Below are 27,088 nucleotides of genomic sequence, written 5' to 3' on the forward strand. Positions count from 1 at the left end.
TACTTGACAATTGAGAGACCACTCGTAAGGGGTCAGAATGGTGCGACTGAGCTTGTCCGCTAGGATGTTGGACCGACCCGGAATGTGCGTTGCTATTAGAAAGCGGTTGGTGGAGATTGCCCATTCCCAAACTCTCATGGCTTCTCGACAAAGAGGGTAAGACCTTGTTCCCCCTTGCTTGTTGATGTACCAGACAACAGACATGTTGTCCGATTGAATCGCAATTGTTCCCAAGGGAAGAAAGTCCTGAAGTGCTAGCAACGCTAAGAGCACTGCTCTCATCTCTAGAAAATTGATATGCAGTAAGGTCTCTGAATCGTCCCACGTGCCTTGGACAGTCCGGCCCGCAAAGTGCCCCCCCCACCCGAGGCGGGAGGCGTCCGTGGTCACCGTGGCGAGAGGGGGAGAAGCACAAAATGGGCGGCCTCTGTGGAGATCCGGGGAGTGGAGCCACCACAAGAGGGACCGCTTGCAAGCCTTGCTGATCGCTATGGGATGATGCATGGGGAGAGCAAGGTATGACCACTGTACTAAGAGCGTCCACTGTAGAATGCGCATATTGAGCCTGGCAAGAGGAAGAAGTGCTATAGCTGATGCCATGGACCCTAGAGCCCTCAGGACCAACTCCGCCGGAACAGAACTTGAGTGGAGAATGGCCCGCACCTGGAGCTGCAGATTTTGAACTCTGTCCGCAGTGAGGAAGGCTCGTAAACTCCTTGTGTCTAGCCTGGCCCCTATAAAATCTAAGAGCTGTGTGGGCGCCAGGTTGGATTTCTTTGTATTTATTGTGATGCCCAGAAAAGGAGCAAGATGGAGAAAGGAGTCTCGCCCAAATAAGAGTAGATGCCTTGTTGGGGCGGTAAGAAGCCAGTCGTCCAGGTAGGGAAAGACCTGCAACCCCTGAAGCCTCAGGTGGGCCGCTACCACTGCTAATACTTTGGTGAACACCCTGGGGCTGTGGTGAGACCAAAGGGAAGGACCCGAACTGGTAGTGACTGGCTCCCAGCCGAAGCGGAGAAACCTCCTGGAGCGCCTGTCCATCAGGATGTGGTAGTACGTCCTTGAGGTCTATCGAGCACATCCAGTGATTTTCTCCCAGAAGGGGGAGAATAGATTGCAGAGTGACCATTCGGAATTTTTCTTTGGGGACTGCCAGATTCAAGAGAGAGAGGTCTAGGATTGGTCTTAGTTCCTCCGTCTTCTTTGGCACTAAAAAGAATCTGGAGTAGAACCCTGATCCGATCTGGTCTGGGGGGACGGGCTGGATGGCTCTTTTCTTTATCAGATGGCCAATTTCTGCCAAAGCGGCCTCCCGTTGACCGGGTGGGACGTCTGGGAGGGATTTCAACTTTGGAAGGTGAAGGAAAGGGATGCGATATCCTCTTGATATAATCTGGAGAACCCAGCGGTCCGATGTTATGGACTCCCATGCCGCTAGGTGCCCCGAAAAACGTCCCCCGACTGCCTCCAGAGTGGAGCAGTCGGGCAACCCTCAGGGTTGCTGCTGGGCCGTTCAGAGAAAGGTTCCCTGGACCCGAAGTTTCTGGGAGCCCCTCTGCCTCTAGGGCGGCGTCCTCCCTGTCCTCCTCTGCCACGGAAGGACTGGTTGTCCGGAGCAGGCTGGGACTGCTGCGACTTCCGGAACCACATCTTCTTCTGACCCTTTTGGTTCCTAGAGTAGGGCCTCTGGGGTGCAGAGAAGCGGATTCCGACGGCAGACAGCGTCTTCCGTCCTTCTCACTCTGGGTCAACGCCTCGCGAACGGTTTTGCCAAACAGAGCAGAACCATCAAAGGGCGTCGCAAATGACGCTTTGAAGGGCTCAGAAAAATCGCAGGACGGAGCCAGGCCTGGCGTCTAGTGACTAGTCCTGTCCCGCAGCTCTAGCGGCGCCTTCCGCTGCATGGGAGAGTAGCCGCAGAAGTATTAGTAACTGACCTAAGAGTGGCCATACGGGTGGAGTGCAGAACCCTGTCCTCCTCCGAAATGGACTCTGGGGGGGATGCAGCGTATTCTTTAATAAGATCTCGCTGCATCCTAATGACATGTGCCAAGTAGTTCAGCGCCCTTACCGAGAAGGTCGCTGAACTAAACATCCGCTTCCCCAAGCGGTCCATCATCCGAGACTCCTTGCTCGGGGGGGTGGACTGAGGGACTCTCCTGAGCCAGTTCCTCTTGGTGACCGCCGTCAACATGGCATCTACCGGAGGCCCCTTACTCCAATGGGCCCGGTCGGACGGTGGGCTAAGGATCCTATCTGGCCTCTTGGGAATTGGCTCCACGGTGTCCGGTTCCTTCCACGCCCTGGTGGTAATAAGGTCCACCAGGGGGTCGGCAGGGGGGGACACCCAAGAGGTAGACGGGCCCGCTTCAAATGCCTCCAAGAACACGGACTCGTCCGAGGAAGACTTGGGGGCAGACCACCCCCCCCTTATACGGAGCATTTCCATGATGTCTCCAAATGAGACATCCTCGGGGGGTGACCGTGGGGAGCCTTCCCCTTCCTCCAAGTCCGTGTCTTCTGTGAGAGACTCGGGGGAGTCAATGTGCCTCCTTTTGCACGTATGCTTGCGAGGGACATCCTCTGGGGGGCTGTCAGAGGAGTCCTCACAAGCAGCAATTTGTTCCATAGGAGTAACTTGGGGCACAGAAGCGGGCTGTCCCAGGGGCCGGATGGTGGAAGCCTGGCCCAGTGCAGAGGGAGCGCGGGACGGAGCCGGAACAAGTGCCGGGGGTCCGGAGACCCTCAACAGGGCCCTCTCCACTACATCAAACGCCGAAGGGGAGCCGACCTCGACCAAAGGATCCGACAATCGGCTCCCCCTCGGATCCGAAGAGTGGATCGGAGCCGGCGCCGAAGCGCTCGGATCTGAAGGGACAGTGCGCTCCGACACAGATGGCGCCGAAGGAGCACTGATCCCCCCGGATCCGAGGCTCGGATCCAGGCTCCGAGAGGTCGGATCCGACGCACTCGAGGGCAGGGTCGGATCCGAAGTACCAAGTACTATCGGCGCCGACCCACCCCCGGCTCCGAAGCTGCTCGGCTCCAGCTGCTCCGAACCCGGATAGCGGGTCGGAGAAGGAGCAATAGGCTTAAAAAAGGGTGTTGAGCTCCCCCCCAGAGGGGGGGGGAGGCAAGAGCACTCCCATCTGCATCTGGGCCTGGATGAATCTTCTCATCATCCGGTCCAGATCAGCATCAGAAAGGCTATATGTGGATCTCGACGAGGCTACCGAGGTAGGCCTGGAGTGCCTCCTCGATAGCCTCGACGGAGATCGGGTCTCCTCCTCCTCAGGACCCGGTGAAAAGCACACAGGAGACCGAGCCGACAACGGAGCCGGGGGAGAAGCCCGCTTGGCTGGCGGGGCCGAAACAGAGGTCTCGGCCCGCCGCTTGTGGTGCTTCTCCCTCCGGTCCTTTTTCCTAGCATCCCTCTCCTCTCCAGAAACGGGAGGTTGAGTCCCAGGAGCAGGAGGGGGTGCCACGGAGGGAATAACCGAAACCACGGTTACTCCCGAAGGAGCGGAGGCCGGAGCAGAGTCTGGCGGTAAAAGGCCCGCCAAGACAAGCTTGGACCTGCGCGCCTCAGTGCCCTGGGGTTGAACCCTGCACAAATGGAGCATCCAGATGTGAGGTGTTCAACCCCCAGGCACTTAACACACCGAGTGTGGCCATCAGCCGGGGAGAGCTTATGGCCACACTCTTGGCATTTAGAAAATACAGATTTGGGCTGATCAGCCATCCAAATCTATACAGCTACTAATTAAAAGTAACTAAAAGTAATACAGACACACAGGCCCAACACACACACACTACGCCAACAGCGAGGGGAGGGAAAAAAAATACTTAATTTAACTCTAAATAAAACTATCAAAGAGGGAAACCTAAACTTTCACACAAAAAAGTACAAAAAACTTCAAATTTTCTGAATTAACAGATATAAAACTAGCACTTAGCTGAGAGCTATAGATACCAATCCAGTCACCAGCGCGGCAAACGAGATCTGAGGTCATGAGGGTAGAGCAGGGCATTATGGGTGAGGGGAGGAGCTGAGAGCTTGGATCCATAGCTGGAAAACCATGCCGGTTCGGATCCTATATCGGATCCATAACCCACAGGTTGCAGACAAATGAATATCCTACTTCAGATCAGAAGGGCTGAAGCACTGAGAACTCAAATTGAAGGACACCCTGGACTGTTGAGACTGTAGATGCCATCTAAAATGTGACAGCCTATGAAAGTGAGCAGCTACAGTGGACTTAACTGTGACCTTGTATACAGGTAGAAGCTAGTTATCTAGGTGGGAATATCTCAGCTCCCTGTAGCCTAAGGCAGGCTACTACTAGACATGCATTTGGTCAAAACACTCTGGGGAAGGGGGCACAGAGACAGGTTTGAATGGAAGGTCTAGAATTATGTGACTACCTCCCACTCAAATAGAATTACTTTCTGAATTCTTCAATTATCTTGACATGGAGATAGTGGTCTTGGAAGAACAAACAGCACATCAAGTTTTGTCCCGATAGAAAGAGCAGCAACAGCCGCAAACATGACCATACAAAATATTAAGTTATGTCGGGTCTAAAATTGGCCTGAGATTTACTCCCCTCTTTCTGATAAGATGCAAAAAACAAGCAGAAAGGACCTCACTTAAGGTAAAGCTGCTGAACAAAGTCAAGTCAAACCAAATATGAAAAAAGCAGCTACCACCACTTGGAAAACAAATATTTAATCCAACACCTCAAGAAAAACAAAGTTTACATTTCTCGTTTTATTTTATTGTTTTTCATTGAGCTGTTGGGATGAAATATTCATTTTCCAAGTGGTGGTAGCTGCATTTTTCCTATTTGGTCTTTCTGATAAGAAAATAGGAAATACATTCCTTACACTCCCTAGTCTGATGGGACTTCCTGGATAGCCTAGTAGTTTTGGATTAGGCTGAGAGATTTGCCTTCTGCAAGGAATCACTGATAAGGTAGGATCTCCAGCAAAAGGATCAAATAGTGGGCCTGTTCAGGTCAGGTAGGATCTCTAGCAAAAGAACAAATGGTGGGGCTGTTGAGGTCAGGAACTACATCTTGCATCCTTTTCATTTGACAGCCCTGACTATAGCACTTTTCCATGCAGACAGATGGAAAGACAGGATGACCATAAATGCCTCCAGACAGGACAAGTTAAGCGAGGAATCAGTGATGCAGCTGCTACCTCTACCCACAGGGTTCTCTTGAACATTTTCAAAAATCCCTTACCTTTGGGTTCTCAACCTTTCTAGAAGTGGACTTGCTCACTGGGTTCCTTTAATGCTGTCTGCACGCATGAAGCACAAGTAGTGCAGGCTCCTCTATGCCCTACAAAATGAGTGCTAAGTCAGCTGGAATTTAATACGCACTATGGTGAGTGTTTCGCCATTCTCCATATACTTATCAGGTTCATGGAGTGCTGTATCAAAGATGCATGATCTTTTGAAATGGGTGTCCTTGAAGACATCCTTGTTGTCCTTAAGTTACATTACTCTAACGCCAGATTCTACTTCTCTGGTCAAACTTCCTGCATCATTAAACAAAACATACATCATGCAAGTTGGTCACAGACAAGGCAGCCAAGGACAGGAAGACAGGTTTTAAATAAGCCCATAAGGAAACAAAGTCTGGTGCATTTCATCCAAAATGTTGCATCCAACACTCACCATGTGCAATACAGTGACCATAATGAAAACGAAGGGTGTCTAGACCAGCTTTGCTAGCTTACTCATACTCTGGACTCTTTGTCCTGGATGGACCACTGGTCTCTTAGGAATCCCAGCCTTCTTTAAAAGGTAGGAAACTTGGGTGCCTCTAACCAGAAACCCTACTCTCTTGGGGGCAAAAGGATGCAGACAGGCTTAAAGAATAAAGGCCACTGTAATGCTATTCTCCCAAGTTGCTCAGTGGCACTCTTCAAGGTATGTATCCACAGAAGAGCCACCCAGAGGATAAAGGATCAGTGGGCTGCCTCTGAATTTGAGGTTACTGAAGTGATGCAGGGGAGCCATCATCCAAGTCATCACTGCCGTCTGTCATGGGAAGGACAAGGGGAATTTCAGTGCATCTTGCACAGCAGCTTCCTCTTTTTTTGGGGGTCTGGATAGCCTAAGTAGGAGGAAGAAACCCTCACAGAAACAGATGGCATACTGGTGGACAAAGAGCTGCAAAACTGCCAAGGCCATTCTGACCTGCTCCTCAACAGGTAGCAAGACCATTCCAGCCTTAAAGATGGTGCTTACAGAGACTGTTTGCAGTTGGCATTTTCACTAGGATTCCGTTCTCCCGCTGTATGCAGACTCATTTTATCTGCTTGAACTGCTCTTTCCAGTTTGTTTTTGAACCATTTGTATGGCATCACTGAGAACACTAAGGGAGCTTAATGTAGTAACACGGTCAGCCAGCTGATTTAATGAAGACTCAGCACGGAGAAGCTCAAGACCTATTATATTCACCAAGGGCTCCTGGATTCTTCTCCTTCCACCTACCAAATGCACTGAAGTTAAGGAAATCTACCCATATAGTGAAGTCTACTTCAGCCGCGATCAGTATATGATGAACACTGTACAGTTTAAGTAAACTTACCATAACAGTAGATGTTTCAGTGATCACTGCTGTAGTAGCCACTCACCTGTACTCCCTTGTTTTCATTGCATTTATGCCAGGGTGTGGACACTGTTCTAGCACTGTCCTTTCAGGACTCACTCTATCCTGCCTCCTAGTGGCATGAAAGTTCTGAAGGGCTTGGGTGCCCAAAGCCTGTGTCTCTAGTCAGCTTTTAGAGCAGACTAGTAGTTGGAGTGCGTGGAAGGTGCCCTGAAGCTTTGGAAGTGGTCTGGCTGTAAAGGCTACTGTAGCAGTGATCATCTGAACATCTATTATTATGTTAAACTTATTTATATAACTGCACTATTCTAGTTCAGTGCAGAAGACATCTCATTTAAAACAACCAAACACATTACTCTGAAACCTGAATAAACTGAAATCATGGTTTGCCAAAGTAGTTAGACAAACCTCAAATTACTATAGCAAAATTAACAAAGACTCCTCGTGTAACATGCAGTCTAGATGTGTGGCATACACAACATACTCCTGGCAAATTCTGTTTGACTTTCAAAACGATTAAGAGAATAGCCACACAACCTGCTATATATACTTTCATAAAGTTACTTAAATTGTCAGTACAATTTGAAATGCATGCTATATGAAAGTAGCAACAAACTTAAATATCAAAGATAAATTTCTTAGTCACACTGTAAACTGGTTTACTATAGCACGTGCATTTTATTAATGTTCAAACCTGTTTCACAGTTTTAAGCAGAAGCATGGTCATCACCACCCACAAGGTACAAGTAACTTATGAATGCAAACAGAGAAATGTAAAATGAATGCATCCCTACTGTGACAGGTGCATGTCTATTACATATCTGAACTTTTAAAAGTTCGAATGTCATATGGTCGACACCATATGATCAAACTTTTAAAAGTTCGAAAATGTAATAAAAAAATAAGCCAAAGAAAAAACCTACCTGAACAATGAAGGGGGCAAGCTCCCCTGCATCCCCCGCTCTTTAAATATACCAACTCCAAGATCGCACTACAGTGCAGAAAGGGAAATCTTCCCATTCCGCACTGTACGGAAACGATCATATGGTGTCGACCATTTGACGTTCAAACTTTTAAAAGTTAAACAACGTGATATAGACCTGGTAGGTGCACTCCTATGCCCTTATTCTCAACTCTAAGGTTGTGCAACTATGGGGACAGGGTGAAAATGTGCTGACTACCTCATCCCCAAGGTGCCATGACCTCAGAATAAAATATTTAGCTAGCGGGAGTGAGTGGTTTGGTTTACACATGATCGCATGGCATTCTTGATTTAATATGAGATTTTCAACCAGTTTTAATTTTGTTCATTTAAAAAGCTTGGTATTTTGTTAACAGTCAGGTGATTTTTGGTTTCTGTGTGTTCCATGTTTAGTTCTAGTAGAACCAAATATAGTAAATGACTGCATTTGCATCTGTGTCCATCAAGAAAAAAAAAAAAAGAGCGTGTTTCATACACTATGAAGCAAATACAGTACAAAGTTCATTATGCAGTAGTGAGTACTACGTCACCAGTATCTGGATGGCAGATTCATAAAAACTTACATCGCAAAGCTTTTAAAATTGCTCAAAAAAGGCATTTATTCCTTACTGCTCCTACAAAAAAATATGATATGGTAGCATGTTAATTGGAATTCCTACATGCCACACAATGCCTTCAGTCAGATTTAAAGACTTGCAGTGGTGAAGCATGTTGTCCATCTATCTAGTATGGCAAATAACACTAATGAGGTCACAGAAGTCTGGGGGGGGTCTCCCCTTACAAAGGCACAAAGCATTTGTTTGGTACCAACTTTTTCTAAGGGACTTCCATTATGGAAAGACCCCTGCCTTCTAAGCTCGTGGAGATTTTACATATAGCAAAAAGGGGGCACAAGCAAACAACTAATCCTGGGAATCACCAAATTTCTCTCCATTCACACCAATTCCAAAGCAAAATAGTCAACTAGCCAAAGACACAAAAGACAAAACAGTAATCCAACAAAATGGTGAACGACCAGCAGAAAATGCAGCAGCAAGTCCAGCACAGACAAAAGTTCCTTTAGGTTGAACAAACTCACACTAAAACAACAATAAAAAAGTATCATTAAATAAAGTGAGATACTAGCACTTTCATCCTGGTACATTCCAAAACTTCCTCAGTTAAATTAAAACTGCACCCAACAATTTCCTCTTCTCCAGATTTAGAGAGACAATGTTCAAAAACATTACATATTATAAATGAAAATAAAAAGTACAGAGCCTGGAAGGCTTAAAAACCAAGTACAAAGTTTAATACACAACAGAACAAGGTAAAACAAAATAAGCTCTTTCACGGCGATCACACCACTTCCTCATATTATAACCTTAGCTCCTAAAATCTAACAAAATTAACTTTTAATTAAACAATTAAGTATGCAATAAAGTATTTAAAAATTAAACTATTTATATAAAATACACTACTATACCATAAATAAAAATTAGAAGCATATTTATAAAGTCATTTCATTTTCTATCCCATCATATGTTAAACAAGGTGTTGCAATATTATAAAAAGAAACACAATCAAACTTAAAAAAACAAAACATAAAAAAAACAGAAAATCCATATCACCTCCACTGGGAACTGAACACAGAAGCTACTGAATGCAAGACAGATGTAATAACCACTACACTACAGTTATCTTTCAAGGGCTTTTATTCTCAACAAACAAGCTATATTACAGTTAACCATCAAGTCCTGAAAGCATCAAAAAAAGAGGTGCTCATTCCCTTATTTCTAGTCGTACTTGCCAAGCCCCCACCCCCCATTTCCCAGCATCCACTTTTTCTAAAATGACAAATTGAAGGAGTGTTCAGGGTAAACTAAAATATGCTCTGCCAAGGTACATGTATTTTTATTCTTTTTTAATATAACATACATATTCATACATTCAAGACCTTAAAGCTTGTTCAGTTTTACCTATATAAAATGAGCTACACCCCTGACAAAGCACAATACACCACCCCAGTTGTTCTGTAAAACTCGCCATTAAAAATAAGACACTAAGCAACTACTGGAGTGTTTTAGAGAATACCATCAATACAACATCCATTTTTTGAGGTCTACTATGTAAGTTGATAAGGACAAAATTTCTTTGCTTTGTAATTTTTCTCTAACAAGATATCAAGGTTAAGTTCCACTGCCAAGATGTATCATAAACCCATCTATTCTAACACTATTGTGCAATATTCGAGTAGCCACCCATACCATCAAAAGAAAGTGATAGTTGAAAGACCAGTATGTGAGGGCAACTAAAAATGATCGAAACATTGTTTTTGGAGGTGATAAAAAAAAGTGAGAAGGGATGTATGGTTTTTGGAGGTGATAAAGAGAAGGGATGGATGGTATGTGCCTATCCTGGCTAAGGGGCAAGAAACATCTGTGAATGCCCCTGTGTGTACCTCCTGCACATATACAATTACATTTATTACTAGTTTTAGTATGGAAAGCGCAACTCTCAGATAGGAACTTATTAGGGAAGATGGTGAAATAGTATCCAAACTGGGGAAACAACCTATTGTGCTATATAGAAGAAACAACAACTTGAAGGGTATATTAGAGAGAAGGGTGATGAAATTGGGCCCAACAAAGGTGTGGTATGAAGAAATGGGGACATTGTCTGCAATGTAATTAGCTTAGCGAGAGGAACAGCTGTTCTGTGTTGGACAAAATATTTTATTTTAATGGCAGGTTTAATTGCAGAACTGGGGTGGTGTATTGCGCTTTATGTCAGAGGTGCAGCTCGCTTTATATAGATAAATTTAAGCTCTCGAATATAGAAAAACATATATAAACTGCATGTGTCTTGGCAAAGCATATTTTAGTTTACCTTGAACACTGCTTTACTTTGTCATTTCAGAAAAAAGTGGACGCTGGGAAATAGGAGGAGGAGCTTAGCAAGTACAGCTAGAGATAAGGAACTGTACTGGAAGCTCTTTTTTGATGCTTTTAACCCAAAGACTTGCTAATTGAGAATAAAAGCCCTTGAAAAAAAAGAGAACTATAGTGTAGTGGTTATACATCTGCCTTGTATGCAGAAAGTTCTATGTTCAGTTCCCAGTGGAGGGGATATTGATTTTCTGCATTTTTGATGTTTAAGTTTTATTGTGCATCCTTGTACAATATTTCCAACACCTTGTTTAACATATTATGATGGGGTAGGAAGTGAATGAATTTATAAATACGTTTGTTTCTAATTTTCATCTATGGTTCATTAGTAATATATTTTATATAGGTGTCAGTTGAACTTTTAATATTTTATTTAAAAATAAGTTACTGCATACTTCATTTTCTAATAAATTAAAAAGTTAATTTTATGTTTGTTAGATTTTAGGAGCTATAAGTTATAATATGCACTGTGTTTGAACACTGCCTCTAAATCTGAAGAGGAAACATTGTGTCTCCAGAGGTTATTTAAATTGCCAAGTTGGGTGTAGTCTGTTTATCTGAGGAAGTTCTGGAAGGTACCAGAATGATAGCTCTAGTATCTCACTTTAAAGATACTTGTTTTTAAGTCTAAGTTTGTTAATAAACCTACTAAAGGAACATTTGGCAGAAAGCAGCAGCAAGTCTGGCGCGGGTAAAATAGTTAGCTACTGTAAATAGACAAATTCCACTTCAGAGACACAGGTAACTGAAAAAGAGAAAGACCTCATGAATGACTCATTACCATCTCCCCCAGTGAAATACTGCACACTCAGACACCCATGTGTGTGTATGCACACAACCCAACCCATCCACAAACAAGCCCCCCCCCCGCTCACCATCATGAAAAACACTTACCCACTCCAATACACAAATACATCCAACCTCATGACTCCCTCTTTAACCCCCCCCCATTGCAACAAACCCGAAGACACAAAAAAATGCACACATGCACACTCCAGCCCCTCACCCCATGGCTTCACTTAGTGCAACATAAAAATTCCCACAGGACTGAATGGGAGGATGCCATGTTTTAACTGCATGGGGAAACTCGCTTTGGTAAGGCAGTCTATGAATCAGACAAGCTTAACATAGCAGAGACCTTCCAAGGTGACACTTTCACTAAGCTTTTTTAAAACCCAATGAAGATTGCATTCACCCAAGAGCAACTGTCTAGTCAACCTAGCTCTATCCTGTCTGAATGTCACACTAACTCAGTAAAGTTTATATAGCATTACAATGAGTAGCATATGCAGTATACAATCACTCTGCTATGCCACACACTAATTCAGCACAGCAGAAATTAAGTGCTACAACACCCACTGGGACGGATGACCCAGTAATGCTTACAAATAGAGATGGTGACCCTAGACACCCACATGCTGTTACTCCACAAATCATACAGTACTGAGGGTAACTGCAGTTTCTTCTGTTCAGATGGTAACTGGTTTAATCAGTTCTTATGTAATAAACCACTGATTGTAGATTATAATGAAGGAGAAGGGTGTTGCAGGTGTACTGTTTGGGTAACACTATTTAGTTACAGCCCTGGTAGACATTCAGATCAGACTGACTCAGAGTGAAGTTACTGCTATCCTAACAAGGAAAAAAAAAACACTACTGCATACAGCAAACAGGAAGCTGTCATTATGCAATCTAGTATACAGAAGATGTAGATCACAGCAATGATTCAATTTATTCTTAAATCCCAAGCACTGTATGTAGATAGGAAATGAAACAAGTCTACAGAAAACCACAAAAAAGATTAAAATTAAAGATTAATTAAAATCCACCATTTCACCAAGATGAAAGACTAGCTAGTCTCTATACAACCGAAGACAAAAAACACAATTTTCATAAACATATCCTAAGTAAATTTCCCAGTCGCTTCAAACTCAACATTAGAAATGACCAAGCTGCAGTATGGTCAAGAAAAAAAAAAAGTTAAGCGACATACATGCTAACACAACATGGTGGTTCCACCATGGTGAAAGCACAAGAGTAATGGAACAGGCCACAATAGGAACTTTATGATGTACCAGTAATCAGACAGTTTTGGAGTGTCTGGCCAAGTTACAGTAGCTTTTACACTGTGGAATGCACTGAAGTAAGGCAACTAGGAGTGCTCCCTCTAAGGCTCCATACCTGGACTTTGTTTAAATTAAGTCAGCTGTTGTCCTGTGTCACAGACACAGTATAACAAAATGGCAGCAGGGACATGCTTTACCAATTGGCCCAAAAAGAACAGAACTGTTTTTCTTTAGGATAAAGGATGTCCTATTTGAACTTGACAGCATATACAATGTGTCCAGGTATTATATTCACCAAATAGTTACAATAGTTCCTACCGCTGAATAATCTCTGAACTTCATTGTCTAGATAGGTTGGTTAACTAGGAAGGAAAACATATGTATGCTACAAGGAAAGAGGTCCAAAATAGAGCATCATGCCCCATCCCACCCAATCAGCACTTGTTTTGAGGTGTGGGGGGGGGGGGGCAGTCCTAACCCACACTCTTATCAACATTAACCAATTTTTAATCCAGTCAAATACATAGGAATTAATGCCAACAGTACTCAAAGTGAATAAAAATGGAGGACGTGGAACAAAGTCAAATGCTTTAAGAGGTCTAACTGGATCGCATCTTCAAGCAAGTTCTAATTTAATGCCTTAATAATGTTACTGTAAAAACCTGTCAATTTAAGCAAAACAAGGCACCATCTTGACTTGTATGTTGCTCAGGTATTTCTGTAGCTAGTAGAGACAAAAGAACCTTCTCAAAGTATTTCTCAAACTTTATTTTAAATTTATTTACCTATAGTTTTTAGCATGAACAGTATTTCCTAAGTTGGGTATTCGGGTCACAAAATCTTCACCTTAAATATGTTACAGAACACCCTAAAAAGCACTGCTGGATTAAGTAGGTCAGAAGAAAAAGTGAAAGCAGTAAGATCATGGTACAGCAGCTGCATCTCAACATATTAAAGGGCAGACATTTCCTCCCTTAGTACGGACTGCTCTTACAAAGTTAAACGCTGTTGGAAATGAAAGGTATTTATTACCTTCCTCCACTCTACTTGTATTAAAAACTCTCTCAAACAGCAGGCATTAAATTACTTTTACTTGTGATGCGTTTATACAAAATGCCTTCCTCATCCGTTGTACACATGGTCAATTTTGTACCTTTTTTTTTGCCACTCATTCTTTTTGTTATAAGAATTTCTACAATATTATGCTTCCCCAGAAACACAGTCCCTTCACTTTAACAGGACATTCAGTGTGTGCAAATAATCTCAGCTGTTTGTCATTGTACTGTTTATTCTGAAAATCACAGGTACTGCATCATGTAAATTAAGTAAAATTTTAGAAATCTTGGATACACAGATTTAGAAAAGCACTCCCAAGTAACTTAAGAAAATGGGCATTACAGATCAAGAAGTTAAACAAATCACAATAGAAAGAGCACACAGAGCGTTAAGAGCCCCCTCAGTGGCAACCAACCCCAGAATTGTTTATGCTAAAATTCTGAATTTCTACCATGTGAGCAAGCTGTTGGCTGCAACCAAACTCAAAAAAACAATAACATGGCAAGGAATGAAAGTATCCATATCGCAAGACCTACCCCAACAAATCAAGGTGGCAAGACAACAATTAGCCCCATACTGTGCATACCTTATCAACAGTAACATAAGGTTTCAAATGAAGTACCCCAACTCTCCATCATTTACAACCCAAGAACAGAAACATACAGTCACCAATAAGGAAGAAGCTGCAACTTTATTTATTAAACTGTTCGGAACCAACCCTGGTAAAAAATCGAAATAATCTAATTATGTCAGCGACTCACTTCTACAAAGATGAAAAACCAACAAAGTTTTTTCCTTTAACTCCCTTGGTCCCAGAAATGATTGCTTACCGTAGCGTAATACCTTGCCTTAGAAATGCCAGAATGGAGATGGGCCTGTCCATTTCAGGCTTGCCTGCAGTGTCTAGTGTATGGCCCTTGCCTCTCGTAGCCCCCTGAAGCCATATTTCACCAAGCGCTGCCTCGTGGACGTGAAATTCCATCCTGGCCAAATGTAACTGCATTTCCCAGCAGTCGCCCTAACCTAACGTGACCTCAACGTGCCTGTTAACCTCCCAGGATGCTTTACATCCTTAAAGCGACAGGTTGGGCTAAGGAAATATAAGCAGGTATGGTCTGATGTCCTCTTTCACCTATAAAAGCGATAACATAACAGCGCTGTAAAGAAAGAACTCGCAGCGATTCCCAACGTGAGTACATGGCACCGGACCTGGGAAGTGTAATGTCTCGAAAGGTAATGGCAACAGATTTTTAAGAAGCGCTTTTTTCACTAAGCAGCATCAGGGGGGTTTTTCAGTGGGTTAAATTTCAGAGGGAATACTCGCAGTCATACTCCGCTTGAACAAAACACAGTTTATCCATCCTAGAGTGCTTTCAAAGTGTTGATGCAATATCGAACTTAGCGAGTTTGCAACCTGAGAGAATTTCTTTAATCAGCTGAATATTATTTTTAAGTGGGTTATTTCATCGATGAGTACTTAACCTTAATTAACTGCTCCAATAGCTCCTTAAGCTGTGATTTCACAGTTGAAAAGCTGAAATTTGAATAATACAGTAGAAGCGTAAACTTACTGAAGTTACGCTAGCAAGGTGTCAACAGATCTTCATAGATAGGTGCCCTATACTGCATGACAAGCCTCTAATTGTATACGCCTTTTACAACAATATGTTGATTTTCCTAAAGTGCCACACAAAAGCAGAAAGACAAAGCTTTTGATGGCAGTTGAGGTTTGATTGCTTGAAAGGCTTAAATGTTGTTTTAGGGTAAAAACACTTGTACTGTCAAGTTAGTGGCAAGGATCATTGCAGATGAGTGGCACTTGATTACCTTAACTGATTACTGCACTTAATACATCATTTTTAAAAGAAAGGATATTTCATGTAAACTTTGGGATCATATAGTTTAAGTGATACATTGATTGTTCTGTTGGAAATAGGCTGTTTCTAGTCAGCATAATACCTAAATGATACAGATGGTGAGCAATTTTACAATATCGTATTACAGTCAGCATTGCAGCAGTGAAAAGATGCAGTGTGATATTTACAATATGACTGCTAATATGACAGAATAATTTAGTATTTTCCTTTCATTTACTATCTTTCTGTTACTGTAAGGGAACGTGGTATGTAATGTGGGTAAAAAGAAAAAAACTACGTTCTTTTGAAGTAAGCAGTCTGTAATCAACTGAAGAGGATCATTTCTTGGAAGCTCTAGGATACAGACTATCTATAATATTTATGTTGTGTAACCCTGGTACAGTTTTTATTGGTTATTATGTGAGATTTTTATGTAAAATAGTAAAACATAACTTAGTAGAGCTAACTCATTGCATGTTAAATGGAAAAGTTAATGAAGATGGCCATGAGTGTTTTCTTAAAGCTCACTATGCTTCTGGGTTCTGGAAAGCATGTGTTCCCTTTAATAACATATTGACACATAATGTAACACCAGTGGTGTGCAAGATTCCCATTACATATATCATATCTGGAAAGGAATGGAGTTATATGAATATTATATGTCTAATACACACTAAAAGGAATGAAGATTTAAACTAGAATAGAGGTCTACAGTGAAATACACTTTACATAGACCTATGTTGACAAGACTGGTGTGTTCAAAAACACCTTCCCCTAGGGGAAATGGAACTTAAATTATTACTAACAGGTTTCTGGTCATGCTAAATATACCCATGAAGTCTTACTAACCATTATAAATATGTATCCGTATTGTGTTTTTTTTACACTTAAGTTCTGCTCTGAATGAGTTAGGCAGTGTTGTAATTTGAGACAGCGTAGCTTTCTAGCTGTTGTATAATTGAGGTCTGTAATCTGGGATACATTTTTCTTATTCTGTACTTGTGTTTTAGCTTAGTAGGTAGAAAAGACCGTGTTTCAATTGTTTGCAACGTGTTCAAATAATATATGTATTCCAGCCTCTTCCAGGCTAAAGGAGTAAGTGGTTATGCACTGGAGATATGCTGGAGGAGTCGCCCATCTATTGCTTTATGATGTATTGTACTTTTTTAGGCCCTCTGTGTTAAACTTTTATACCCTAGAAAGGATTAACCTTTTTTGTTACCTACAAATGTTAGGATTGTTATGTGGAAGATAGCCTCATGGAATGTCAAAGGCTTACAATCTGAAAGCAAAAGAAAACTTATCCTTCATCTGTTGTTCAAAACCAATCTAGACTGCATCTTGTTACAAGAAACACACTTATTAAAAGAACAATGGAGCTCCATAAATAATAAAAGATGGATTAAGGAAATTATAGCAGCGGGGAATAGAACTAATAAAGTGGGGGTAGCTATCATTATTAAAAACTCCTTTAATCACACTATCGTAAAACAAGACTTTGACTCTTGAGGGTAGATGGTGTTACTTTGTAACTAAAATAGACAACTTGGACAAACCTATTCTGATTTTAAACTTATATGCCCCTTGTACACTCCAACACAATTTCATAATGAACTTGTATAACATCCTTCACAAATTCCCAGGTCACTACTTTATAGTAGGGGGAGATTGGAATTCTATCCAGGATCCAATTCTAGACAGGTCTAATAAGTTGTCCGCAATTAATTCACAGGCCTCCTCCGCTATTTCAGATCTTAAAAGTGACTTTAATCTATTCGACCCCTATTGTATTAATTCCGACAACCTGAAGAACAGAGGATATACCTTTTTCTCTCAGTGTCATAAGTCCTGGTCCAGGCTGGACTTTTTTCTAATTTCAGACATATTTCGAAAATTTACAACTACTGTCTGCACCGAACCAAGATCAATTTCTGATCACTCAAAGATTACATTAACTATAGAACGGCCCCACTCTACTCCTCCAAATAATCTGTTGAGAGGCTGGAAACTTAACCCTAATTTACTAGGAAAGTCCGATATTAAGAAAGAAATTAATACCTTATTAGACCAATGTATACTTGCCATTAAAGATTCCAACACCCCGTTTGATATATCATGGGCTACCACTAAGGTTTTGATCAGAGGGTTTTTAATCAATAAAGCGTCTATTATAGGAACGAGTATATCTCTAAAGAGAGGAGTATACAGGAAGAATTAAAATCCCTGGAAACTCGTATTCAACAAAACTACTCATCGGATTTAGAAAAAGAGATTAACCAACTACAGTTAAAATTAACTTCACTACAGGCCGATAACCTATCATTCTATGAGATAAAAACCTTGGCTAATTATTCACACTGGGCTCAACTCCCCTCTAGGTTTTCTGGCGAGATTAATTAATCAACATAGTAATACTCCCCCTATTTCAAGAATTAAGGTCCATCAAAATTATATATGTAACACACAAGACATAATAAAGATATTTGAAGAAATATATGAAGTATACAATCCTATCCCTAGTACTATAGACAAGCATGAACTAAACATATTCCTTGACAATCTAACACCGAATATAGATGAGCATCATCAATCTTTATTAGCGGCAGATATCACTCAAAGAGATACTATGTCTGCGATCAATAACCTTAAAAATAATAAAGCGCCAGGACCAGATGGGTTCACTGCGGAATTTTATAAAGCTTTTAGTCATAAACTAACAACCATTCTATGTCACCTATTTAACTTCATTATTCAGAAGGATGTCTGCGACCCTCACCTAAATGCATCCCAAACTATTCTAATCCCCAAACCAAATAAAGACAGTACCAATCCTAATAATTATAGACCCATCTCTATCATTAATATAGACATTAAAATTTTGGCAGCAATTTTAGCATGTAGATTGAAATCTGTGATTAATAAAATTCTCTCTCCTGAACAATCAGGGTTTATAAACCAGAGACAAACCTTTGACCAGACTCTTACCCTAAATATTATGACCTCTTTATCATTGATTAAACATACCCCTATCTACGCCCTTGCAATTGACGCATCCAAAGCATTTGACAGAATAAACAAAGAATTCTTGATCTCGGTTCTACAAAAATTTAATTTCCCTGCACAGTTTATACGCATTCTTAATACCCTTTATAAAAATGCTTATACTACTTTACAAATAAACAAGCATAGCTCCAAAAGGATAATGATTAATAATGGTATCAGGCAGGGATGCCCTTTATCACCACTTTTATTTAACCTTTATACTGAACCTTGCTACAGCCAGAAAAGTAATAACTAAAAATTGGAAAAGTAAAGTTATCCCCTCTAGTGTTGAATTTATTACTATGGAAAAAAATGCAGTAATGAACTGCATACTATAAAGATGGGAAATTCTAATATTACGAATGAAAGGAACTAAAAAAATACCACATTCAAAACGATGTAAAAACAAATTTAATACAGCAAAGTTTGAGAACTCTTCCTCAATGCTTTCAACAGTAACAAGCATTCATCCATTTACACATCACAAGTAAGTTTAACCAATCAAATGCAGCCATAAAATTATTAAATTCAACCTAATTACTTTAAATGGTACAAAAACGTCATTAAATAGCAAGAGATCTCCTCTTCAGAACAGGTTTTAATACTCATCGTTTCATTACATCCTGAATATACATCTGCATGAAAATAATGCACTTCTACTCTACATTCTCCGTATTCAGTGTAATGTCACCCCAGGTACTCATGACATGTTTTGCTAGGGCACTACCTTCTTACTTTCCTACCTATATCAGACAGATGTTCAGCAATTTGTTCTTTCAACATCCTATTAATTTTGCTAACACAAAACGAAGGACAGTTTTCATATATAGCAAAAATCTGAAAACCAAATTTTAAGTAATAGGATCTGTAAACTCATTTTTGTTTATATACATTTACAAAACTGGCATGCATACGTGTCCTTTGTTACTATTCTACGCTTTGGTTGTATATCCAAAATGTCTAAAACAAAGTTGTCTCAAATTTCTTCCTTTTAAGCAAAATTCTGTTGCTGCCTTACAATTTCTTTCACACTGTCAGAACACAAAACAGCAAACAAATAAAGCTTACGCCAACCGCTATGCTGTCATGAGATGCCGAAACTCCAACCTTGCCGTTATTAAAGGACAGTTCGAAAAGACCATTTGAAATAATCCAACATTTAATGATGAAGACAATAATTAAAAAAACAACTAAAAGCATACTGAGAGTCAAGCGGTTTCACCAGTTAGCAATACGGCCTTCTTCAGAACTAAAATTCAATGAGTGAAACAGTTGCCATTTAAATTAGTCATTTGGCGCCAAAAATGTAGCCAAATTTAAAGCTGTAGCAGATAAAATTATAACCATCATATATCTAAACAATAAAAACCATAAATATAGAATATAAAATGCAACATAATCCTGTTCATACACTTGTTAGCTGCTAGTAGTTAGAATAAAAGCCTACAAATTATTAATCAAGCATTATTAAGCAGCAGCTTGATAGAAATAAAATCGTTCAACCTGGGGGGGGGGGTGTGGAGGCATCAGTAAATAGTTGCCACCACATTTCCTTACAAGATAAATGTCCTTTATAGTTTCCCCCTCTTGGGTCCAACTTAATAATATCCAATATAGAAAATAAAAAATAATGATCGTCTCCCGACACTTTAATAGGTCTGTATAAAGCATTCTTTTCATCTTTCTTTTTGGTACAGTACATATGGTCATAGATACGCTTGTTTAACTGTCTTTCGGTCTTTCCAATATAGAAAGCCGAACATATACCACACACAGCTAAATATACTAAAAATTTAGATCTACAATTCCCCTGTCTAAACTGGATGTTAGATCTGTTGATAGTCTAATTTTACCCCTTCTTTTAAATTTATAGTGCGACACCAATTGCAATTAGCACATTTACTAGTGTGTTTCAAAGAAAGATTATTATGTTTAGGGCTCCTTTCCAAATATTTAATATTTGGTCCCATTTTATTTATAAAACAAGGATGGTGTCCAACTATATTAACTACATTGCTATCAGCAAGAATTATATTCCAGTTCCTATTCAGTATGTCTTTAATTTTAAATCGTGTAAGGTCCATATTCAAGTACACATGCTCTGCTATAATTCCTTGCTATAACGTCTTGCCTATCGTGTAAAGTGTGGGTATTAGTGTGACCTTGACCTAATAGAGGGACATATTTTTCCCCCATTCGCCTACGACTTGTTTCCTTACGTTCTGCATCATTTTTGAATCGTAACCTCTATCACTAAATAAAGATGTAATATAAGTGATTTCAGTAAGCATATCAGAGTGTGCAGAAGTCATCCTAAGAGCTCGAATAAGCTGTCCCTTGTATACATTTCTCATTAAAGTTTTAGGATGATTACTGGAATATTCAAGATAACTATTCGAGAATGTGGTTTTCCTATAAATTCTAGATGAAAACTGCTTTCTGTTTTTAAAAATAAATGTGTCAAGATATGCTAATCCCTCCTGACTGTGGGAAGAAGTAAATTTAAGATACCTGCTACTAGAATTGAGATAATCCAGAAATCTGGTGAAAATATCATAAGCTTCCTTCCCACAGAATATAAATATCATCCAGGTAGCGTGAATAATATCCAATATGTTTGAAATATTCACTTTGGAATACATTGGACTCCTCCCAATCCAGCATAACCAAGTTCGCAAAAATGGGAGCACAAGCTGCTCCCATTGCTACGCCCTTGGTTTGCCGGAAAAATTCACCTTCATAGAAAATATAATTATGCTCCAAAACTATACTCATCATGTCAATTATAAGACATAATTTGTCCCAATCCAAATCAGCATATTTTCTTACACTATTTGCAAAAGCTTCTAAGCCCTCATCTTTGGGTATGCAGGAGAATAAATTGATGACGTCAATGGTGACAAATAAGTAATTGTTGTAAAGATGAATAGGAAAATGTCTCAAGAATTCCCATGAATCCTTAACTAGATGGGGGATTTTGCTGTAAATATATTTTAACATAGTGTCTATGGCTACCCCTCAGGGAAAAGTCTTGGATATGCTTCCAGAGATGATACGTCTGAAAAGGGGGGGGGGGGGGGTTCCATATTTTTGTGAATTTTAGGAATTTCTACCAATGATGCTGCCACTGGATGGTCCACTTTCAAAAAATGGTATGTATCCAAGGTTATACGTTTGTCTATCAGGAATTCCTCTATGTGCATTTTAATTCTTCTGTAAGCCAAATTAATTTCATTTACAGAAATAATCTCATAATTACATGTAGAATGCATTTTGCCTTTTCCCTTAGGGGTAAACATAGTCACTATGTTGAAATCTATTTACAGCAAAATCCCCCATTGACGTCATTGATTTATTCTCCTGCATATCCAAAGATGAGGGCTTAGAAGCTTTTGCAAATAGTGTAAGAAAATATGCTGATTTGGATTGGGACAAATTATGTCTTATAATTGACATGATGAGTATAGTTTTGGAGCATAATTATATTTTCTATGAAGGTGAACTTTTCCGGCAAACCAAGGGCGTAGCAATGGGAGCAGCTTGTGCTCCCATTTTTGCGAACTTGGTTATGCTGGATTAGTCCACTGTATTCCAAAGTGAATATTTCAAACATATTAGATATTATTCATGCTACCTGGATGATATTTATATTCTGTGGGAAGGAAGTTATGATATTTTCCCAGATTTGTGGATTACCTCAATTCTAGTAGCAGGTATCTTAAATGTACTTCTTCCCACAGTCAGGAGGGATTAGCATATCTTGACACATTTATTTTTAAAAACAGAAAGTTTTCATCTAGAATTTATAGGAAAACCACATTATTGGAATATTCAAGATAACTTTTCGAGAATCACCATAAAACTTCAATGAGAAATATATACAAGGGACAGCTTATTCAAGCTCTTAGGATGACTTCTGCACACTCGGATATGCTTACTGAAATCACTTCTATTACATCTTTATTTAGGGATAGAGGTTACGATTCAAAAATGATGCAGAACGTAAGGAAACAAGTCGTAGGCGAATGGGGGAAAAATATGTCCCTCTATTAGGTCAAGGTCACACTAATACCCACACTTTACACGATAGGCAAGACGTTATAGCAAGGAATTATAGCAGAGCATGTGTACTTGAATATGGACCTTACACTATATACTGAATAGGAACTGGAATATAATTCTTGCTGATAATGTAGTTAATATAGTTGGACACCATTCTTGTTTTATAAATAAAATGGGACCAAATATTAAGAAATATTTGGAAATGGGCCCTATACATAATAATCTTTCTTTGAAACACACTAGTAAATGTGCTAATTGCAATTGGTGTCACACTAAAAATTTAAAAGAAGGGGTAAAATTAGACAATATCAACAGATCTAACAAAGTTTCGACAGGGGAATTGTAGATTAAATTTTTAGTATATTTAGCTTTGTGTGGTATATGTTCGGCTTTCTATATTGGAAAGACAGTTAAACAAGCTTATCTATGACCATATGTACTGTATCAAAAAGAGAGATGAAAAGAATGCTTTATACAGACATATTAAAGTGTCAGGAGACTATCATTTTTTATTTTCTATATTGGATATTATTAAGTTGGACCCAAGAGGGGGAAACTATAAAGGACATTTATCTTATAAGGAAATGTGGTGGCAACTATTTACTGATGCCTCCACCTCCCCCTGGGTTGAACAGTTTTATTTCCATCAAGCCGCTGCTTAATAATGCTTGATTAATAATTCGTAGGCTTTTATTCTAACTACTAGCGGCTAACAAGTGTAGGGACAGGATTATGTTGTATTTTATATTCTATATTTATGGTTTTTATTGTTTAGATATATGATAGTTATAATTTTATCTGCTACAGCTTTAAATTTGGATACATTTTTGGCGCCAAATAATTAAGTTAAATGGCAACTGTTTCATTCATTGAATTTAGTTCTGAAGAAGCCCGTATTGCTAACGGGTGAAAGTGCTTAAATCTCAGTATGCTGTTAGTTGTTTTAATTATTGTCTTCATTAAATGTTGGATTATTTCAAATGGTCTTTTCAAACTGTCATTTAAAAACGGCAAGGTTGGAGTTTCGGCATCTCATGACAGCATAGCGGTTGGCGTAAGCTTTGATTGTTGGTTCAGTTGTTGTGCGAACGCCATTCATTGACCGTATTTGTATGCGATTAGAACACAAAACAGACAAAACTTAATAACTTTGATCTTACTGGCATGTGTGTTACTACTTCAAACAATACCTTAACCTGGACTGAGAGTTATTAAACTCAAATGTTCCATTGGCATCCACTTCAGAAAGATATGGTCTAGCTATATTATTTCTTTCATCCAAAACTTTCTATCAAACATCTCCAGGTTATAACGTCTGTCACAAAATTCAAAATACATTTAATCAAATCTGTTTTATGCAATCATCTGTATCCATATTCAACCTACTTGCTCTTAGAAACTGGCTACAAACAATGCCTATATATATGTGGGAGGGATGCATACATCTTTATGTTTGTACTTCTCTTCCATAGATCTTCATATCTATCGTACCTGCTCAGATAAAACATTAAATATCCAAAAAATTAATGTATGTGCTCAAAAAAGCAGGTTTAAAACTTGGGAAAGTAGTACTAGAGTTCGAATACCTAAAAAAATCTTGCAAGGTTTCCAGGCTACCCTGTCAGATCAAAACAACATCATCAAAGTGTTTAATAATGAAAATGTTAGGAAAGTGAAATTTTATAAAGATATGTTCTTCCTCTCATACTGATAACACTATATTAGCGTAAGTATTGGCGACAGCCATGTCCCATCACAACTCCCTTTACTTGATGGTAGTACTGTTCATTAAAAAAAAAAAAGAAGTTATGTCTTACCATAACGTTTCATCTGTGTTGTTGATCTTGTTCCATTCATCACTGATGGGTTCAGTTCTGAGCCCTCGGAACAGTCTCCGCCTAATACCAAGCTCGCGTACACCAAAAACTTCGAGCTAAGCTGCTACCCACAATACCCTTCTCCCAGTTACGTCAGAGTTTGCATGCAACATTTAGAAGAAAAGCAGAGGCCATTTCTGCACAGAAACCCTGAAACACCACAAGAACCCATAAGATCCACCAGGAGCCTTTGGTGGGGGACGGAGGGTGGGATGTGATGAATCGAAGAAGAACAACACAGATGGAACGTTATGGTAAGACATAACTTCTTTATCTGAGGTTGCTCATCTTCTTCCCATTCATCACTGATGAGACAGAATCCCAAGCTACTTGAAAACCTGGGTGGCCCTTATTTAAGAACATTCCTGAGAACCATTGAGCCGAAGGCCGCTCTTCCTCTGGAGGCCAAGTCCAGTTTGTAATGTTTGATGAAAGTATGGGGTTTAGCCCAAATGGCTGCTGTGCAAATGTTGTCCATAGAAGCTCTGGAGTGAAAAGCAACAGAAGTTGCAATGGCTCTTGTTGAATGAGCTTTGATATTAACAGGTTTAGGTTCATTCACCAGTGTGTATGAATGTACATCTGAGCCATTTTGATAAGGCACATCCCATTTTTGGAGCAGAAAAGGAGATGAAACGATCCAACTTGCGGAAAGATTTAGTCCTGTCCAAGTAAAAATGTAAATTGTCTATGTACATCCAATTAGTGTAGACAATATTCTCCTTTACTGGAATAATTTGGGAAGAACACTGGGAGCTCAATGGACTGGTTAACAGAGAAATCAGACACCACTTTGGGAAGAAAAGATGGATTACTACGAAGAGATACTCTGTCTTTATGAAAGATTAGATACGGACTCTTGGTGCATAAGGCTTGTAATACAGATATCCATCTAGCTGATGTGACCGCTACCAAAAACAGAGATTTCCAAGATAGAAATTTAAGGTCACAGTTTCCAGCAGGCTCAAAAGGGGGTGAAGAGACTAATACCAGAGGGGAAGTTCCATGGCTCTACAGGCTGCCCGATTGGGGGTCTGCTATGGAAAACTCCTTTGAGAAAGGTCTTGCCAATGTGGGTGGAGATAAGAGGAACGCATTCCAAGCAGTTATGAACATTGGAGATAGCTGCCAAGTGGACTCGAATAGTTGAAGCTGATGTTCCCTTGGCAAACAACTCAGAAAGGTATTGAAGAATAACAGATGCAGGAGTTGAAAAGGGGTCTAAGCATCTGTTCTTTAGACCAGAGCGCGAACCTTTTCCACTTCTGTAGAGTTTTCTGGTGGATGGTTTATGGAGGCCAGAAGAATATCGCGAACAGGTGAGGAGAGGATTTCCTGCAAGGCGACTAACGGAAGTGGAGAAACCAAGCTGGCAGCTTGAGTGGACAGATTTTTTTTTTTTTGGGGGGGGGGGGGCAACCCTTGGGGGTGAGAGAATACGTCCTGACGAGTGCCCAGGATCCATGGAGGTTGTAATAGGAGAGGCCGGAGGAAGGGGAACCACACTTGAGGCCAAAATGGGGCAACGAGGATCACTTTGCATCTCAACCAAATTGCTCTCTTTAAAAATAAGGGTATCAAAGGAATTGGAGGATAAGCATAGAGGAGACCCATGTGCCAATCGTGAGTCAAAGTGTCTCTCAGTGACTCCCTCTCTGGGAAAAAAGGGCAAAGAACATGCTGCATTTGTTGTTTGAAGGGGAAGCAAAAAGATCACAGCAAGGCTGGCCCCAACGGCTGAAAATTTCTGCAGTCATGTTTGGATTGACAGACCACTCGTGTGGAAGGAGGATGCATCTGCTCAGCCTGTTCGCAATCACTTTGGAGCTCCTGGGATACACGTTGCTATAAGAAAGCAGTTGAAAGCTATCGCCCAGTGCCAAATTCTCATGGCCTCTCAACACAGGGGGTAGGATTTGGTCCCTCCTTATTTATGTACCAGACTACAGACATATTGTCTGACTGGATTGCAATCATTCCTGATGGAAGGAGCAGATGAAGTGCCTGCAACGCCGACAGAGCACTGCTCAACTGCAGAACGTTGATATGCAAGTTGGCCTCCAAGCTTGACCACGTGCCTTGAACCGTCTTTCCCTGAAAGTGCCCCCCCCCACCCTATCAGGGAAGCATCCATGGTCACCAAGGCATTGGGTTGAGGAGCCTGGAAGGGGCGACACTAAAGAATTTAGTCTGTCCTCATCCACCAAAGAAGATCTTGCTTGCTGGAATTGGTGATGAGGATCTGTGAGTTTAGAGGATGAAGATTTGCCACCCACTGGGGCAAAAGGAGCCATTGCAACAGTCTCATATGTAATCTTGTCAGAGGAACAAATCGGGATGGCTGCCGCCATACAACCCAGAGCCTAGACACCTTCCTTTAAACAGAGTATCACTTGTACTTGTAATCTTAACCTCTGAAGCCTGCGAGGTTGAAGAGAAACCTGGCTTGTTTGTAGTATTGAATACTGGTCTTATCAATTCCAATTGCTGGGTAGGATGAAGACTGGATTTTTCCCAATGGACTGTGATGCCTAGAAACTCCGCCAGTGAGAGTGGGTGTAGCGGAAGGCCATCATCAGTAGGCGCTTGGTGGG

The sequence above is a fragment of the Protopterus annectens genome, chromosome 9.part0 (assembly GCF_019279795.1).
Source record: "Protopterus annectens isolate FY-2018-M chromosome 9.part0, PAN1.0, whole genome shotgun sequence".
NCBI lineage: Eukaryota > Metazoa > Chordata > Ceratodontiformes > Protopteridae > Protopterus > Protopterus annectens.